General features: G+C 36.8%; 3 pseudogenes across 38 annotated transcripts in view; all 3 read left to right on the top strand.

Moving 5' to 3' along the window:
* Positions 1-18272, top strand: part of LOC110755963 (putative disease resistance RPP13-like protein 1 pseudogene) — a 55551-nt pseudogene that overhangs the window by 28212 nt on the left and 9067 nt on the right. For 8 of the 10 annotated variants that reach the window (XR_015833874.1, XR_015833873.1, XR_015833876.1 and 5 more), the window contains 6 exons: positions 6823-7172; positions 7458-7568; positions 7684-7763; positions 7920-8006; positions 8097-8147; positions 8380-8813. The exons of 1 other annotated variant lie outside the window; for it this stretch is intronic. The product of XR_015833874.1 is annotated as a putative disease resistance RPP13-like protein 1 pseudogene, transcript variant X2 (transcript). Of the gene's footprint in view, positions 1-6822; positions 7173-7457; positions 7569-7683; positions 7764-7919; positions 8007-8096; positions 8148-8379; positions 8814-18272 lie in introns of those variants that run through there. One more of the 10 variants, XR_015833881.1, reaches the window with a different exon arrangement.
* The window catches only part of LOC110755961 (putative disease resistance RPP13-like protein 1 pseudogene), a 29706-nt pseudogene continuing 11663 nt past the window's right edge, over positions 230-18272 (top strand). For 3 of the 27 annotated variants that reach the window (XR_015833859.1, XR_015833848.1, XR_015833854.1), the window contains exons 1-5: positions 230-4452; positions 5145-5267; positions 5942-6172; positions 6864-7172; positions 7458-7568. The product of XR_015833859.1 is annotated as a putative disease resistance RPP13-like protein 1 pseudogene, transcript variant X14 (transcript). Of the gene's footprint in view, positions 4453-5144; positions 5268-5891; positions 6173-6279; positions 6358-6863; positions 7173-7457; positions 7569-7683; positions 7764-7812; positions 8007-8096; positions 8148-8349; positions 8814-18272 lie in introns of those variants that run through there. The other 24 variants (XR_015833853.1, XR_015833850.1, XR_015833847.1 and 21 more) reach the window with 24 other exon arrangements.
* Positions 9978-10825, top strand: LOC110755965 (cysteine proteinase inhibitor A-like; annotated as a pseudogene). Its single transcript, XR_015833896.1, has 2 exons — positions 9978-10359; positions 10452-10825. The product of XR_015833896.1 is annotated as a cysteine proteinase inhibitor A-like (transcript).

An 18272-nucleotide genomic window follows, 5' to 3' on the forward strand; every position in this document is an offset into this window, starting at 1 on the left:
GAAGAACTTGAAACCATGACCGTATAAAAATAAAAGCTTTATTATATTTACCGACACTAAAGAAATAGTGAGGAAGAACTTGAAAACTATGACCAGTCAAAAATAAAAGCTTTATTTACCAAAAATATTCTAACACAATAATGGACGACAGCTGTATGACGAGTCTAACCGTGTGGGTTCCCACTCGTAAGCTTTATTTACAAACGCGCTTGTCCTTTTGCAATAATATTCTCACCTGGAAGACTCCAAGTCAATGATACTGAGAGCAAAATAAATCTTAACTTCTCAACAGCCAAATCCTTTGCTGCAAAGCTTGCTTCAAATCTTAACTCAAGTCCAAATCCTTTGAAAAGAATCGAAACATGGATTTGGTTGGAGAGGCTATTCTCTCTGCCTCCGTGCAGGTGCTGTTTGACAAGATTGGTTCCAGCGAGTTCGTGGACTTGTTCCGGAGAAAGAAACTGGACGAGTCGCTTGTGAAGAAACTGGAGATAACGTTGTTGAGCCTTAATGCGGTGCTTAATGACGCGGAGGAGAAGCAATTCCTGAACAGCTACGTGAAAAAGTGGCTTGATGAGCTTCAAGATGCTGTCTTTGATGCGGATGACCTTCTCGATGAGATCAATGCTGAAGTTTTGCGATGCAAGGTGGAAGCAGAATCTCAAACCGTCACAAATAAGGTGTGGAACTTCCTTCCTACTTATCTTAATCAAAATTATCAAGGCATGAATGGTAGGATACATAAGTTGCTTGAAAGGTTAGAGCACCTTGCAAAGCAAAAGGATTTCCTTGGGTTGAGAGAAGGTGTTGTTGGGATGAAGATTTCACAAAGAACTCCGACAACTTCCTTGGTGGATGAATCTTGTGTGTACGGTAGGGATGGAGATAAAGAAAAGCTGATGAAACTGTTGTTATCTGATGATGCAAGCAACAAGGATGTATCTGTCGTCACCATAGTGGGAATGGGCGGGGTTGGCAAGACAACCCTCGCTCAGCTCCTTTATAATGATGACAAAGTGAAAGAGCATTTTAATCTTAGAACCTGGGCTTATGTTTCGGAAGCTTTTGATGTTACTAGGGTAACTAAGACCCTACTTGAGTCAGTCAGTTCAGAAGCTTACGATAATAAAGACCTGAGTTTTCTTCAAGTTGAGCTAGGACAACAAATAAAGGGCAAGAAATTTTTGTTTGTGTTGGATGATCTTTGGAATGAGAAATATCAGGATTTGAGTCTCTTGCAACGTCCTTTTGCATCCGGGGCAAGGGGAAGTTGGGTCATCGTGACAACACGTAACGAAAGTGTTGCAGGTCGCATGCGCACCGTTCCGATTCACTTTTTGGAACAGCTGTCCGATGAGGATTGCTGGTTGTTACTTTCAAAACACGCCTTTGAAAATGGAAACTTGAGTGCACATCCACACCTGCAAGAAGTTGGTAAGAAAATTGCCCTGAAGTGCAATGGTTTACCTTTAGCTGCAGAAACACTTGGAGGCCTCTTGCGTTTCAACACAAATTATGAGGAATGGAATAACATACTAAATAGCAATGTTTGGGAGTTGCCTCCTGAAATATGTAATACAATTCCAGCTCTAAGATTGAGTTACCATTATCTCCCAACTCATTTAAAACGATGTTTTGCTTATTGCTCAATTTTTCCGAAGGGCTATGAATTCCAAAAGGAAGATATAGTTCTACTGTGGGTGGCAGAAAGTTTAATTCCACAAGCTGAGAGTGAGAAAAGAATGGAAGAGCTCACTAAGAAATACTTTGATGACTTATTGTCACGATCATTTTTTCAAAGATCAAGAAATGAGAAGTTCACAATGCATGATCTCATCAATGACTTAGCTATGTCTGTGTCAAGGGAATCCTGTTTGAGATGGAAAGGGGGCGAATCACATGAAGTTTTGAAAAGAGTTCGGCATTTGTCGTATGCTAGAGGGCAAGTTGATTGTGCTGCGAAATTTGAGCCATTATATGAGGTTAAGCATTTGCGAACCTTCCTACCTCTAAGAAGATGGATTCAGCATTATGTAAGTAAAAAGGTTTTACATGAGTTAATGCCATCTCTATTATGTTTACGGGTGCTAAAATTGTCAAAATATGATAATATTGTTGAGTTACCGAATTCTATTGGTAACCTCATTCATTTGCGCTACTTGGATCTCTCTAATACTGGAATCAAAAGGTTGCCTGCCACAGTTTGCACTCTCTATAGTCTACAAACATTACTATTGGCAGGTTGTCGGTCTCTTTTTGAATTGCCTACATACATGAGGAAATTGATTAACTTGAGGCATCTTGATTGTAGTGGAACACAAATTAAAGAAATGCCGGTGCAAATGGGTAGACTAAAAAGTTTGAGAACATTGACTACTTTTTGTGTGGGGAAATCTAATGGGTCGACTATTGGAGAATTGAGGGAGTTGTCTCATCTTGAAGGAAAACTTTCTATTTTGAAGCTTAATAATGTAGTTGATGGTAGGGATGCCTTGCAAGCTAATTTGAAGAACAAGAAAGATCTCAAGGAGTTAGAGTTGGCATGGGACTCCGAAGATGCCGATCATTCCGAAAAGGTGAGAGATGTACTTGACAAGCTCCAACCTTGCATGAATTTGGAGAAATTGACCGTCAAACTTTATGGCGGGACCAGCTTTCCAAACTGGTTGGGAGACTCTACCTTCAATAAAATGAAAGTTATGCGCCTCGAAGGCTGTCATTATTGCTTCGAGTTGCCACCGCTTGGACAGCTACCTGCTCTTAAGGAGCTCTTCATATGTAAGATGGAATTTCTTAGGGCGTTAGGTCCTGAGTTGTATGGTCAGCCATTTCAGCCATTTCAATCGTTGGAGAGGCTGGAGTTTAAGGAGATGGCAGAGTGGGAGGAATGGGTACCAAGTGGGAGTAGAGATCCAGATTTTCCTCATCTCCAGGAGCTAATTCTAGGAATGTGTCCGAAGCTGAGAGGAAGCTTGCCTTGTGATCTGCCTTGCTTGAAGAAGCTTAGCGTGGAAGGGTGTGGAGTTTTACATGATCAAAGGGTGTGGAGTTTTACTAGTACTAGTACCAATCTCAACTACAATTCTCTTCAAGAATTGAAAATAGTAGATGGATGCCAAACAGGTCTGTTATCATTACTAGAGACAAAACTCCTGTCCCGACTTAGGATTATAAATTTTAATGACATACAATGCTTGCCCAACATCAATCGTCTTCAAAGTTTGACTCTCTTGAATTGTCCAACCCTGTCGTCGTTCCCTGAAGATGGCCTACCCACTTCGTTGACTTCGCTAAATATATTCAGTTGTAGGAGATTAGAATTCCTACCTCATGAGATGTTGGCCAAATTAACATCGCTCGACTATTTGAGTATAAATGATAGCTGTGATTCAATGAGGTCCTTCCCCTTGGGCATTTTTCCCAAATTGACGACACTTATTATTGGCAATTGTGAGAATCTGGAATCGCTTTCGCTTGGCTTGATTGAAGAAGAAGGAGCGGTTGAGAATCCAAGTCATCTCAATCAATTGAATATCTTCGGGTGTCCAAATCTGGTGTGTTTTCCGCAGGGAGGATTGCCCACTCCCAACTTGACTGAATTGGACTTCGACAGTTGCGAGAAGTTGAAGTCATTACCTGAACGCATTCACACCCTCACAGCCCTTGGATATTTGGATATAAGGAATCTTCCAAATCTGGAGTCAATTGCAGAAGATGGGGGTTTGCCTCCCAACCTCCGAGATTTTAACATTTATAATTGTGAGAGACTGAGGGCGTCATCTTCATCAGTGGGAGACTACCGTAACTGGGGTTTGCAAGCACTTGTCTCCCTTGAACGATTTGAAATTGTCGGCAGAGGAAGTGATGAAATCTTGGAGACGTTGCTCAAGCAACAGCTGCTCCCTACCACTCTTCACGCTCTCTGGATCGAGGGAATTCCAACTCTGAAGTCTTTGGATGGAAAGGGACTTGCACACCTTACTGTTCTTCGAAGTCTATTTATTTATAGTTGTAAGAGTCTGGAATTCCTTCCAGGAGAGGCACTTCAACACCTCACTTCTCTTCAAGAGCTATATATTTCTGACTGTCCGAGTCTCCAATTCCTGCCAGAAGAGGCACTTCAACACCTCACTTCTCTTCAAGAGCTATATATTTATGACTGTCCGAGTCTCCAATTCCTGCCAGAAGAGGCACTTCAACACCTCACTTCTCTTCAAACTCTAGCTATTGGTGGGTGTGACAGTATTCAATTCCTGCCAGAAGAGGGTCTGCCGCCATCTCTTTCTTATCTATGCATCTCCAATTGCTCTACCCTGAAGAAAAGGTATGAGAATAAGACGGGACAAGATTGGGCCAAGATTTCTCACATTCCTTGCATCACGATAGACGAAGAAGTGATCATATGATTTGAGCTCTCTCTCTCTCACATAGAGACAAACAAACTCAGGTCAGGTATGTACTTCAAATAACCGCTTTAACTGCTTTTCTTCTAATTCAATACAAAAACTGAAATTCACTATCCAAATTAACCGAAATACACATTTTTATGTCCACAAATTTGTTGAATTGCCCCAAATTTGCCATCAATTTTGCGTCCAATTAACATTTTTTATTTATTTAATTCATATTCATTTTTGGCTTATAACCAACCACACCATAGGCACACTCTGTCAATAATCGAATCTTCAGTTACTATTGAGCTAGGAAACATTTCAAGCTCAATTTTGTTTTTGTTTTTTTTTTTGTTCTCCATTAATATTTCATCTCATTTCTAATTGCATGCATTCCCAGCTTTTTGTGAATTACATTGTCAGTATGCTATTTTCTGATCAGAAGCATTTTCCAGAAAAACACACAAAAACTCAATCATTCATCAATTACAAAAAAAAATTTAGATTTGTTCATGTTATAAATGTTAGGATGTTTAATCTGTGTTTAAATTGTCTTAGTGCTACCGTATTTAAATTTCGTTCATGTATTGTTAGGATGTTTAATCTCTGTTTTGAGGCTGTGTTAACTTGTCCCCTGTTTTGTAATTAATTTTTTTTTTCCTTCTAATGGAAGTATGTGTCTTATCAAAAAGAAAAAGTTTTGATCCATACTTATTGCTTATTTTGAACTGAAAAAGCCTACTTTTGACATAGGTACAATGGCACAAAACTTGAACTGAAAAAGTCTCATCTTCTGTATACTCTTGTAGTTCTGATCACAAAAGTTGCTTGACAAATCGAAAGTCGCAATTAGATCTTTTTGTGGAAGATCTGGAGGTATGCTTTCTAACACTTTTTTTTCCTTTCATTCCTTTACCTTATCACCCTCATAACTTTTTAATGACAGAGAGGTTGGGTGGGGGGAGGGGGAGACAGCAAGAGAAAATTTTAAATCTCAAAGAATCAAACTTGCAGATTAATTTCTGAATAGTTCATGTATTTCATGGTGCCAATTTTTATTTTTATTTTTCCGACAATTGAATATTTGAAGAATATATGCATTATTTTTGTCATGTCTAGTGCACAACCTCTAAGACATGCTTTCGACGTTTGTAAGATTGTTCTTCTATTTGTTGTACTTTCAAAATATAAAAATCAGTAGAAACAAAAACAATTTCTTACCATGTACATACATACCAAACGGTTTTGTTCAACTGAAAAGATTGACGTAGGAAATTTATTCAAGTGGTATAAAAAACTACATATGCCAGCTTCTTCAAAAATGGAGGAAGTTATACAAGTCGCATGGTTCAAAGGAGGCAACTTTCCTTTTCCCCATCTCCCTGGTCTAGCTGCTGCTTCATTACCTAGTAGCTTTATCTATATGATTGTGTAGATATGCGTATAATATCTTATCTGCAAATGATTTTTTTTTTCCCGACCCACAAATCATTCCTTCAGCTACAAAGTTCTATTTGATGAGACTTGAAATGTTGGATGCGTACCTGCAGACTTGAGAAACTTTCCCATGTTTGGAGGTCAAAGCAACTTGTGTAGGCAACCATGCCCGAGGAGGGTTTTATCATTGTATATGGATTTTTGTTTTTCTACAAACAAATTGCGGCAAAGAAGGGGAAGGAAATGTTCTCAAGGTGGAGCTCTAGCAAGAGACCAGCATTTGGACAATGCGGTAAATGGATCTCAATCTAACATAACAAGCATCACTGTCCATTCTTGATTAGGTAATCTTTCATCGTAAAATTCCTTTCCTTACGTAATAACTTGAAAACGTCATTTATGAGTTTCCTTTGAGATGGATGAAAATGTGTACATATTTATGAATAACCAGTGAGAGCTCAAGTTCTAGGACAGACGATGTTGAGGAAACTCCATGCTTGGTCTTGAACAATACTATGATTTTCCTCCGGTAGGGAATCACATAAGTGTTCCTTATGCAATGAATATTAATGCTGCACACTTCATTAATGACTTGTTTATTTAGAAGAAACATTTTTTATTGAAAAAAGATAGTAAAATACCACAGAAGTGAACAAGTACTCGTCCATCACAGAACAGGAACACAGCTGATCTTAAGAGAAATACAACTGTAAGAGCTTTAACAAAGAAATTATCCTTGAGCTGTCTTCCATCCCTGAATTGTGATTAAACCAATGCTCAAGGTGAAGATAGGAACCTCACCCTATTTGGAAGCTCTTCCATCCCCAACCCCTTATAATTGTCGAAAACCCTCCTATTCCTCCCCTTCTGATGTTAGCCAACTCACTCCAGCCTTCCTGAATAATACATACCACAAATTTGAGATACTGGGCAATAAACAAACAATTGGTCTGCACTCTCCCCGATTTATTTTGCTTCCCCATTGTTGTAATAGATAACATCCATTCCTTCTCATCTGATTTACTCATTTGTCAGAGTGGGAGGAATGAAGACCAGAAGGCCGGTGTCCAGATTTTCCTCATCTCAAGGACCTGACTTTAGACAAGAGTCTGAAGCTAAGAGGAAGCTTGCCTTCTCATCTTACTTGCTTGAAAGACTTAGCTTGTCGTTCGGGTGTGGGGTTCTACATGATGAAAGGGCCAGTACTACTCGTAACATGGAATAATGTCTTGAAGAATTAGAAATATATGATGGATGCCCGGGTCTTTTCTCGTTACTAGAGACAAAGTTCCTGTTCGTCCTCCTATTTGATACAATGCCATTTCCAATTCAAAAACTTTTCAGGTATGTTGAGAAAGTATTACACAACCAGATGTTTATGATTCAAATTCAAAACAAAGCACAAATTGGATTCATATAAATCTACCTAATTGCTGTGCCATTGATTATAACATTTGATAATTGAATATGCATCTTTAAGTGTCGTCCCCTTTAAGTTTTTAGCGTATCAATTAGTCTCATTCATCTCTATTTTCTTGTACATACATGAGTTGGGGTTAACTAGGGAAATTAGTTTGTTCATATTCTAAGATGAATCTAATGATCCAATTCTTAATGTCTTGAACTTAGGAGTATCTTGTTGAGCTGTGATATGCATGAAAATGGAAAGCAATCGAGTTGAAATCCTCACTGGCTTTTCAAAATCTGATGAGGAACAAAAGTATGAGAAAACACATGAAGGTAAAATTCTGTTGGTCCTTTTCTGTGCCTTTCACATCCAAAAGGTTTGCTTGCTGCAATTATTCGAACTACAGTTCCATTTCATTAGAATTTTTTTTCTTTGTTGTATCTCTAGACTCTCTGCGTAAGATTCCCAATGGGAAATACCCCAACTTGACCCAATTTGGCATGGATTGTATATTTTGAGATTTCAAGGTAACTGCTGCTGATGGAAGCCCTCCTTCTTTCACTTGTTAATTCTTAGGGAATAACAATTTTACATTCTATTTACATTTACAACTGAAGAAAACTAAAGCGCATTGCATGCTCTTTTATGGTGGAATGACCTTATCATCTTCCAACAAACTCAAGAAATGCATGCTCTGATGTGTTGAAGTTGAAGATTTCGAGAAAGAATGAAAGCTGTAGCAGAAAACATAGGGCTGAGATCTCTCCAAGGTATTGCTCCACTCTCTCCCAATCTCTGTTCCTTGTATTATGAAGTTTACAGGATTACTCATTACTGACCATCATCACATGATCTTGCAGGTGATTGTGGGGAGGTTTGCCAATTGACCTTAGTGAAATCAAAAAAGAAAAGTAAGTTTGCTTTTTTATATTTGAAAGTTGGCACCTTTGTTTATATTCTTTGCACAAGACCGTTGCTCGGAACCATCCATCTTAATCTTTCTGATAATTTACAAGGTCCCTTGACGGCAGTGGAAGGGGCACATGTTTTTTACTAAAGGGATACTTAACGACAGCAATAAACTTAACATCCTTATTATATGCTTTCTATTAGCTCTTTGATCAGAGCTATCTTGTCCTGCAGATAGTTCATTTGTGTTTGGAGGGGCGACCTTCATCTGATCTGACCACATGGAAAAGCTCTCTTTGTGTTGATGAAGAATTCTTCATCTCAAACAAGATAAACTGATGTTAAACACTGGGGGGTACGTCTTCGTTTGGTTTTCTTGCAAGAAAATCAATGTTAAACTGATGATAAACTGATGTTAAAGCTTGTATTGTTGAAGTTCAATTTCCTCTTGTCCCGCATTGAAAGATTATAGATTTGTCTATGAATTCTTCAAGGACAGCCAGTTTGATACTGATTGTTGTTTCCAACAAAAGCTTTGTCTCTACACATTGTAGCTTATTCGTCGAATGTTACATATATTCAATGTTTCCATACATTTCATGAATTTTGACAAGCAAACGGTCATTCATTGAAGTTCAATATGAAATCTTCTGAGGTTGTTTATGCTATGGGATAAGCTGCTCATGTTACCATTATTTCCAAGTTCTGTTTTTATAGATTGTTATGACTTGTCTCTTGTTCCCATGACAATCACAATATTATGCCTCCACTTAAGCAAATTAGAAGACACTTTGGAGTTGGGATATTAAAAGTAGAATGCTACATGCACAACTTTTCATAACATCTCTTAACATTTTTGAGCGTTAACAAGTAAATAAACATGCACTCACATTTTATTTGCACTTAAAAATTAAAGTAGTTGTGCATGGAAATAAATTGACACTGATTTTATTTTATACATTCTCTTTCTTATTTCCATGAGTGAATGTATGTTTTGCTTGCTAACGCTCAACAATTTTAAGAGAAATGCTAATCATACCTTAGTTCAATTTGTAGAAATGTCACCTGAACTTATACCTCAGTTTTAATTTGTCACCTTAAAGAAAAATTTAAGAGAAATGTCACCTTAATTTTTCAAAATCCATGATTTGTTTTATGACTTTAACCTATCCAATTTTCCATATATTTTAAGGGTATTTTAGTCTTTCTATTTTCAAGGGTATTTTAAACATGGAAAGTTCATTATAACAAAAATTGTATATCTTTTAAACAATTAAAATTGAAAATAAATAAATCACCTTCCCCCATCTTGTGTGCCATTGGTAGCTCCAACTAACCTTGCCCACCTTGAAATCCATTCCCCCTTCCCTCTCCACAGCCCCTTCCTCCATTCCCCCTTCCCTCCACCCCTTCCTCCTCTCTCTACTATGGCACACCTACCTTCCACACACAAATTCTCTCAGCCCACCCAAACCGAATCCACCTTCTTCTTCTTTTTTCTTTTTAAAAATTTTAGACATGCTCAATGCATACCATAAAAAAAAATTTGGACATGCTCAGAGAGAGAGAGAGAGAGAGAGAGAGAGACGGGAGAGGGAGGAGAGAGATGGAGAGACGGGGGAGGGCAAAGAGAGAGACGAGAGAGGGAGGAGATAGAGAGCGCGGAGAGAGGGAGGAGAGAGAGAAAAAAACTACAAAATTAAATATATATTTTTTATTTTTAATAATGGGGTGTTTTTGAGTTTTTAAAAATGGGCCTACCATATCGATTTTTATGGTTTAGACTTAAAATTTGTAATTTATAAAAATGGATCCAAATTAGATACCAAAGAGATCCTAAACATGTCGTAAGTTTTTTTTTCGTTGTTTTGTTTTTGTTTGCTTACAGACTACGCTTACAAAAAGACTCCGAGCAGCGAAAGAGATAAATTCCCATCTGTCTTACAAAGTGTCAGACACCCAAGCACAAAACAAAAGCAGATGAAATTGAAATCGAAATCTTCTTCTTCTTCCGTCTTGTGTCTGTTTATGCAACTCATCCTCTTCGTCCTCTTACCTTTCCTCGCATTCTCATCCTTCGCAGAAGAATCCAATCCCTCCCATTTCCAAAACATGACCACTCCCGGCGGAGTCCACGAATCCCATGCCTCCGAGAACAGCCTCGAAACCGAAGACCTCGCTCGCTTCGCCGTCCAAGATCACAACAACAAGGAGGTCTTTACTCTTTTTTGCCTTTTAATTTCTTCAATATTATGCTGGAATTTCAATAAATTAGATAATTAAGAAATTAATTCAAAATTGTGCAGAATGCTCTGCTTGAATTTGTGAGGGTGGTGAAGGCAAAGGAGCAAGTGGTTGCTGGCACTCTGCACCATCTGACGATCGAGGCAATCGACGCTGGTAAGAAGAAGCTTTACGAAGCCAAAGTCTGAGTGAAGCCTTGGATGGGGTTTAAGGAAGTGCAGGAGTTCAAGCACGCCGGTGAGTGCGAGGAAACGCCGTCGTTTACCCCTTAATGAAATTGAATAATTTTTATTAAATTTAGTTTAGGAACTGGAATTATGATTGGCTAAATGAACATTTATGATACAGTCCTATCTTTATGATTAATATAATTCTATACTTCTCTTGTAATTAGCAAACCTATCTTTATCATGATCAGAGCCCAAGATTGAGTTAACCTTGTGGTTTAAACAGTCCCCATTACGATGCATGTGAACGGGATCTTCGCAATATTCTACACTCTGCATTTGGATTTGTGACTAATTTAATGTTGATATGCCTATGATCATCCAATTAATGGTGGCTTGTGAAAAACGAAATGCAAGTTGGTTTGCAATTCTCTTTTTTTGTTTCGTGTTTTTTTTAGTCAATCTGTTGTAGTTGCTGGTTTCGGAATGTTGCATGAGCTCAATAATGCTAGCAATTTGCTTGGAAACCCTAAACTTGGGCCAATCTATGTACATGAAATAGGCCCAATGAGAAGAAGTGGGGAGTCCCTAGCGGGCATGCTAAGCATACCACCTTTTTAATTGATGTGATACACAAAGTGGTATATAAATGTGATATAGCTAGTATTTTTGTTCGTATACTTATGACGAAGATGGATCTTAAAGTAAATAATTCATATTTGCTGTCTTAAACCCTACCACATTGTTTGGTAAGCATAAACGATGACCCTCCACAAAGAAAAGCCATGGTCCTAGATTCTTGATTAAGTCGCTGCAATGCAAGCTTCTTTATAAAGTACTAATATGTGGGGTTTATAATTTGCACCCTTCAGCCATCCTACGTGGCTATTGGCTAAATGAACATTTATGATACAATAAAAAAAATGCAAGTCTTTTTTATTCGATGGTTAAAAGATTTTTCATTCGGTCTCTTATGTAAGGACCTAAATGAGTTATTACAGTTGTTTTAATTTATTAATTGGTTCACACTTGAGCGTTTCTCTATCCCAACGGATACATACATTCTTGGCGGATTGTCATCCTCCATTGTCATCCTCCATTCTTGGCAGAATGGAGATCATCCGACTTGGCAGTTGAGCGTTTCTCTATTAGTACATGTTATTTAGTAAATGAACAACAACTTAACTATTAATCTTTACAACATAGTGTTAGTTGTTTGTAAATATATTAAAACAGCGATGAGTTAATGCTTTTCAATGTCCAAAAAATAAAAACTGAAAAAAGAGAAGGAAACGATCAATGCTTATTATATAGATGATGTTGTTGTGTGAAAGCGTCAACCAACTGTGAGTGAAAATAAAACTATTGGCAAGAGATTAAAAAAAAAAGAACAAAACAACAACAACAAGAACACCAAGATTTATACTAGTTTGGCAATGCCTACATCCAATTTGGACACGACAGAGTATTCCACTATAAACAATTTTGGCTTATATAGTGGAGTGGTCAACCATGTTTGCTTTCACGTGTTGGTTTCCTTGGAAATGGAGGAACAAAATTTTTTTGATCATGGGTTTGTGTTTCCTAACAACCCCAGACACGTCATCCTTATGGTTGCTGCATATTGGACACAAGCCAATTTTGAAAAAACTAGGAAACCCACTCGTTTTCTTGCTGCGCTCTTTTGGCAATATTCGAATGAAGGGGTAATTAAAATCAATACCGACGGGTGCAGAAAAGGTGAGGATGGACGCATTGCTGCTGGGGGTGTACTAAGAGATAGTTCTGGGCAGTGGATGAGAGGCTTTGCTATTAATCTTGGTGTAGGACACGTCTTGGAAGCTGAGTTATGGGGCATCTATCTTGGACTGAAAATTGCTTGCGATATAGGTTGCAGTGCAGTTGTGCTTGAGTCTGACTCAGCGATCGTGGTACACCTGCTAAACAAAAAATGTGGATGACCTTCATCCTCTTGCTACTATGTTGTGGGGATGCCAAGACTATATAAACAAAAACTGGGTTTTTTCTATTCATCAAGTATATCGTGAGTGCAATATGGTGGCGGATAGATTAGCTGAATTGAGTTCATGTCTTAAGCTGGGTCTGTCAACCTTCCATGATCCTCTTGATAGTATTAGGTCTTAGTGAAGATTTACTTGGTGTTTGTAGGCCTCGAGCCATTGTTTAATTTCTTTGTTGGGCGTTAGCCCCGTTTCTTCACCAAAAAAAGAAGATAATTGGTTTAGATAATTACTTTGTTATGTGTGTTTGGGATACAATAACTAATAATTATAAAACCTATAATGGAATTTCCAAGGAGAAGAGGAGGGTGAGGGGAGGAGGAGGAAGACGGAGGGTCAGACATAAAAAAAAAAAAGGGTAATTGTTTAGTGATTAAGAGATAATATTAAAATATCCTACCCTTTAATTATTTCTAAAATATCCTTTTTTTCCTTGAGTCCCTAGAAGTCATTTTAGAAAAGGATAAATTTGTCTTTGAAATTTTGAAAATAAGATGAGTGGGGAAATAGAACAGGTGGGTGGAAATAGTAGCACTCTAAACTAATCATAAACTGTTGGTAATTACTGTGCCTTTTTCCATTTCTTTGCAAATCCTATAGTAGTATACGACTTTTAGTGCATTATATCAAATGCCATTTCCAATCCTTTACGCCATTTTGAATTGCACAGGATGTACATTTTGTACGAGAATAATAAAATGTTTGCTAAATATTCTTGTAAAGAAGCTGGTTTTTCCGTTTGAGTTTAGTTCTCGCTTGGTTTTAAATTGACACTTCACTGTCCAAAATGCATGATAGGGAGTTCGAATTTGTATGGTAAGTTAATAATAACCCTGGCAGGAAATTAGTTTAAGATAGCATCACACCATCAAGGTTCACATGCTCCGTCTGTAACAAAGTTTGGTTTAACGGTTCTCAGGGGCTGCTGAAAACATTGTGAATCCTGGAGAGAGCTCCTTCAGTTTGAATGATCCAAATGCAAAGACGGCCTTTCTTCCCTTTGGCTATGGCTTACGTGCTTGTATTGGCGAGAAATTTGTACTCAATGGAGTGGCTACATTATTCGCATCATTGCTTGAACACTATTACATTGTTTGAAATCTCTCTGGCTTTCTGTCTCCGTCTTTCTCTTTAACTTTCATCATAAACAATCATTGTTTTTAAAACTTTCTATGAAACACAAATTTCTACTTTCAATGTTAACTTTGGCATGATGAACTTAGATTTGAATATATTAAATTCCTGCGTCTTTGCACTGGTTTTGAATACCCAACGTCCAATGATAATTTATTTTTATAGAAATCTGCACTATGCATAGGGCAGTGTAATATCTCAAAATACAGAATCTCTATATTTGAATGCTTGTCATCCTAATGCAGGGCTGATTAGTAGCTGTAAAAGACTTATGAACTTGTTTCGAAGGATCAAGCTTCAATATATCTATAGAGAGATGAATGATGTAGCTGACGGGTTGGCTACTTGGAGTCACAATTTGGATCTAGGCTGTTACTATCTTGAGGAGAGCCCTGCTTGGCTTGATTTTTTATTGCTTAATGATTCTTTGGGAACTGTTAAGTCCCGCCTGATTAGTTCTAGTTAGTTGCTGTGTTGGTGCTTGGGGTTTCCCCCCATTTTCTTCATCAAAAAAAAAAAGCTGAGTTCTTGAGGGGGTTGGCTTTGCATTTTTCCTCTCCACTGAGTGAGGCCTAATACAGATCTGAGTTCAGTGACCTTTATATCTTTATTAATCATTGTTACATTTTTATAAACAAAAAAAAAAAAAGATATATACAATCGAATTTCATTGAGTACTAGATAATTAAGGAGTGCCAGTATCTGTCAACAACACGTACTGTATTTATCCTGAATGATAAAAACCCATCTTGCGCCTAAGAATTTCCCATTGTTTTGGTTTAAATAGAAAACAGTTGATTAAATAAAAGTTTGTTTTAAGTTTCATCTGCTCCCACTAAATGCAAATACAATCCTAGGGTTGTGAGAGCATCCGCAATGGACTCCCTAAACCACCTCCTTAGACAAATTTTAGGGAGGAATTATAAAAATGCAACTCCAACCATGCTCCCTATCCATCTCCTAAAATAGGGAGTCCTCTAGGAGCTCCTAAATCTGAGGAGAGAGAAACTACTCCTAGTGGCTCCCTATAATTTAATGCTGCCTTATTTAATGAGTATTTCAATCCTTTATTTAATGCTAACTTTTTTTATTTTATTTTTTAATAGAGATGGACCGATTAAAAAAGAGTTATAACATTTATGACTCTTCAAATTAGGGAGTATGGTTGGAGTTGAAATTTTTTAGAGAGCTCCTAAAATAGTTTTCTTATATTTTTTGTTAAATTTTAGCTAAGAAATCGAGAGCATCATTGCGGATGCTCTGATCAATCTACCCTAGGAGAGAAAGGGTAAACCCGCCAATCTAAGGGCTTGAATTTAGTGGAAATTTTGATTTTAGTGGGCAGTGGACCCAGATACTTGTCATTAATGTTAAACATTGGCATAAGTTCCAGTGTACATTTGAATGGGACCAACGTGATCATATCTGGGAGGGAGGGATTTTGTAATCTGTGAATCCTTGCTGAGGAATGTTCGTATTAAATTGATTCATTACAAATTGTCAGATCATTTTTTAGTGGGTTTCTGCAGAAATTAGGAGGGTGTATTCAATTGCGATTTTAATAGATTGTAATCACATGATTTTAATGTAATGGATTTCAGCAGGATTTGTAATTACAAGATTTTACTTATGATTTTAATAGATTGTAATTACATGATTTTCTTATGATTCACTTAGGACTTTTTTGTATTCTCCAAAAAATCAAAAGATTTGCTCTAGGATTTCATATTAAATAAATAACCAAATGATAAAAGTAATAACAATAATGCCATGTAGCAACTAGACATGGCTTAAGAAAAACAAAAGTTATTCAAGACGTAATACACATTTATTGGAGCTTCATCTCCTCATATGACCTAGATAGCATCTCTCCACATATCATATATAACTTGATAAACTTTCATTAAGTGATTGGTATGCAAACCCTTGATTATTTTTCATGTTCTAGAGGCCCTTCTTAGGATTTTATCGGAATTGCTGGACGAGTGAGTTCACATTCGGATTTTATATAAAGAAAAAGAACAGAAGAAAAGGGTCGATTGAATTTGTTGACTGTGCATGCATCTCACTAACAATCAAATTAATGATAAAAAGATATAATTATTCAAAAGATAAGTTATTCCTATATCCCAAATATTAATTCGTAGCACAGTGGTCCTTTTCTCCCAAGTGGGACTAGAAGACCCAAAGTAAACAAAACAGAGATCTATAGTTATTCGAATCATCATTCTCCAGTTTTTACAAAAGTAAAATATTATTTTATGAAATAAATGTTAAATAAAAAGAAAAATCAATCCTAAAGAATGAGGCAGTGCGCAACAAACCAAAAACACCCAAACTATCAATCGTACAGATTGGTTTCTTCTTCTATGTTTGTTACACATTCTTATTAATAATTGATAAATTGGCAGAGTGGAAAGATATAAAAAACGGATGTGTGTAGGCTTGTGCCCACCACAGCAAAGCAACACAGATGAGAACCTTGTTTATCTTCTCAAGTCTGTTCATCTTCTCCCAAAACAAACCAACGTGAGAATCATATATAATAGGGTGAGATTTTTTATGGGGTTTGGTATTTATATAACTCACTCAAAAGTCTCACATAATACATCATTTAATGAAATACCTCAAAATCGGTAAGTTTTTTAATACCACCGTACTTTTTCTAATTTTTTAAAAGTCCTAATTGAATATCACCAGACTTGCATTGATGACTTTAAAGTTCTAATTGAATACCATCAGATTTTTATTAATTACTTAAAAATCATAATTGAATACCACTAGACTTTTAAGCTTCAAAAAAATCTATTAAAATCCTAATTAAATACACCCAGTTACTTAAAAATCATAATTGAATACCACTAGACTTTTGACAACAACATTTGTAAGCCCTTCTGTATTACAATTTGGTACATACTGACCCAACTGACTGGATTTTCTATCTAGGAGGCACACCACGAGATGGATTTGTGCCACCCTATGAATTAAAATATTGGAGAAATGATTAGGGGTGGGCACCATCCAATTCGGCTCGATTTTAAATTCAAACCGAAACTGAAACTAGTACTGTAATTTGGTTTGATCTGGTCCGATTTTCATACAAAATTGACATTAAAACTTAACCAAACCAAGCTGGTTACAGTTTAGTTCGGTTCTTGGTTCTCCACAGTGTGGGCCTGTTGTAAAGCCCATTTAAGTTTTTTGGGTTTTTAAGCTTCAAAAAACCTGAATTTTTAAACTGTTGGACTTACATCACAATTGACCCAATTTTGATATCGAATACAGCAAAGTATTCCTGAGCAAAAATAAAAAGAATTCCCAAATGATTCTAATACTGAAAATGAAACCAAATATTGAAACTTTTAACAAAACAAATACATAAAAAGCAAAGTAAATTACAACAAAGTTTAAAATTATAGCTCCATTATGTCATCCATTATCAAGTTGCCAAAAATCTGGGCAGTTAATCTCATGTTACAAGGTTTACGAACTGCATTCATTCAAACAAAACCTTAAGTGAACATAAAATTGTTTTTTTGTTTGGGTTAATCGTTTTATTAGTCCATGAACTTAGACAAGATTTGCATTTGAGTACCTCAATTTCCAAAATGGTTCCCGTGGTCCTTCAACTTCAGTTTCGTTAGGACAAATGGTCCTGCCGTTAATTTTGTTAACTTTTCTGCTAAATGCAGGGGCAAAATGGTATTTTTGTATCAAAATTGATAAAAATATGAATTAAAAAAAATTAAAATTAAACTCTCTCTCTCCCCCCCTCTATCCCGATTTCTACTCCCCCAAACTTAATTTTTCTTTTTTTTGGTTGGTTTTTTATTTGATTTGATTTGATTATTATTTTAAAGATATGATTTTTTATTCATTTTTTGGTTTAAATATAAAAATACCATTTTGCCCTTGCATTTAACAAAAAAAGTTAACAAAATTGATGGTAGGACCATATGTCCTAATGAAAGTGAAGCTAAAGGACCACGGGAACCATTTTGGAAATTGAGGTACTCAAATGCAAATCGAGTCTAAGTTCAAAAACTAATAAAACGATTAGGGTAATCTGCTAAATTGCCCCCTGAACTTGTACATAACTCTCAATTTACCACCTGACCTTTTTTTTTAGCGAATTAAGGACTCAAATTAAATCATATTATCAATGTTCCCCCCACCGTCAAAATTCGAACATTTCATCCATTAATCCGTCATTTGACTCACGTTGACTCTCTTTTGAGGGTTATTTTGGTCATTCAGCGTGGGTTCTTCATTGTCAACCTCACCAAGCTTTTCGATGCCTTCCTTGGGTCTTCATCAATTTGGCAGCCTAAGCCTTGCAGAGACCACCACCATAGTAGCTTGCTAGTAACAACAGATTCTGTCAAAACTCACCAAGATGAGTTTGCTGATGAGAATATCAATTCAAACATAAACATATTTCACAAACCAGATGGGGCATCCTCCGCATAAAAGTATAAAGCAAGTGGAGATGGTGGGTCCTAATTTGCTTGGTCGCCATATGATCTTCCATGCTTCGCTTTTGTCCTCCAAGGTATCAACA

This window comes from Prunus avium, chromosome 2, assembly GCF_965620075.1.
Source record: "Prunus avium chromosome 2, drPruAviu1.hap1.1, whole genome shotgun sequence".
NCBI classification, from domain to species: domain Eukaryota; kingdom Viridiplantae; phylum Streptophyta; class Magnoliopsida; order Rosales; family Rosaceae; genus Prunus; species Prunus avium.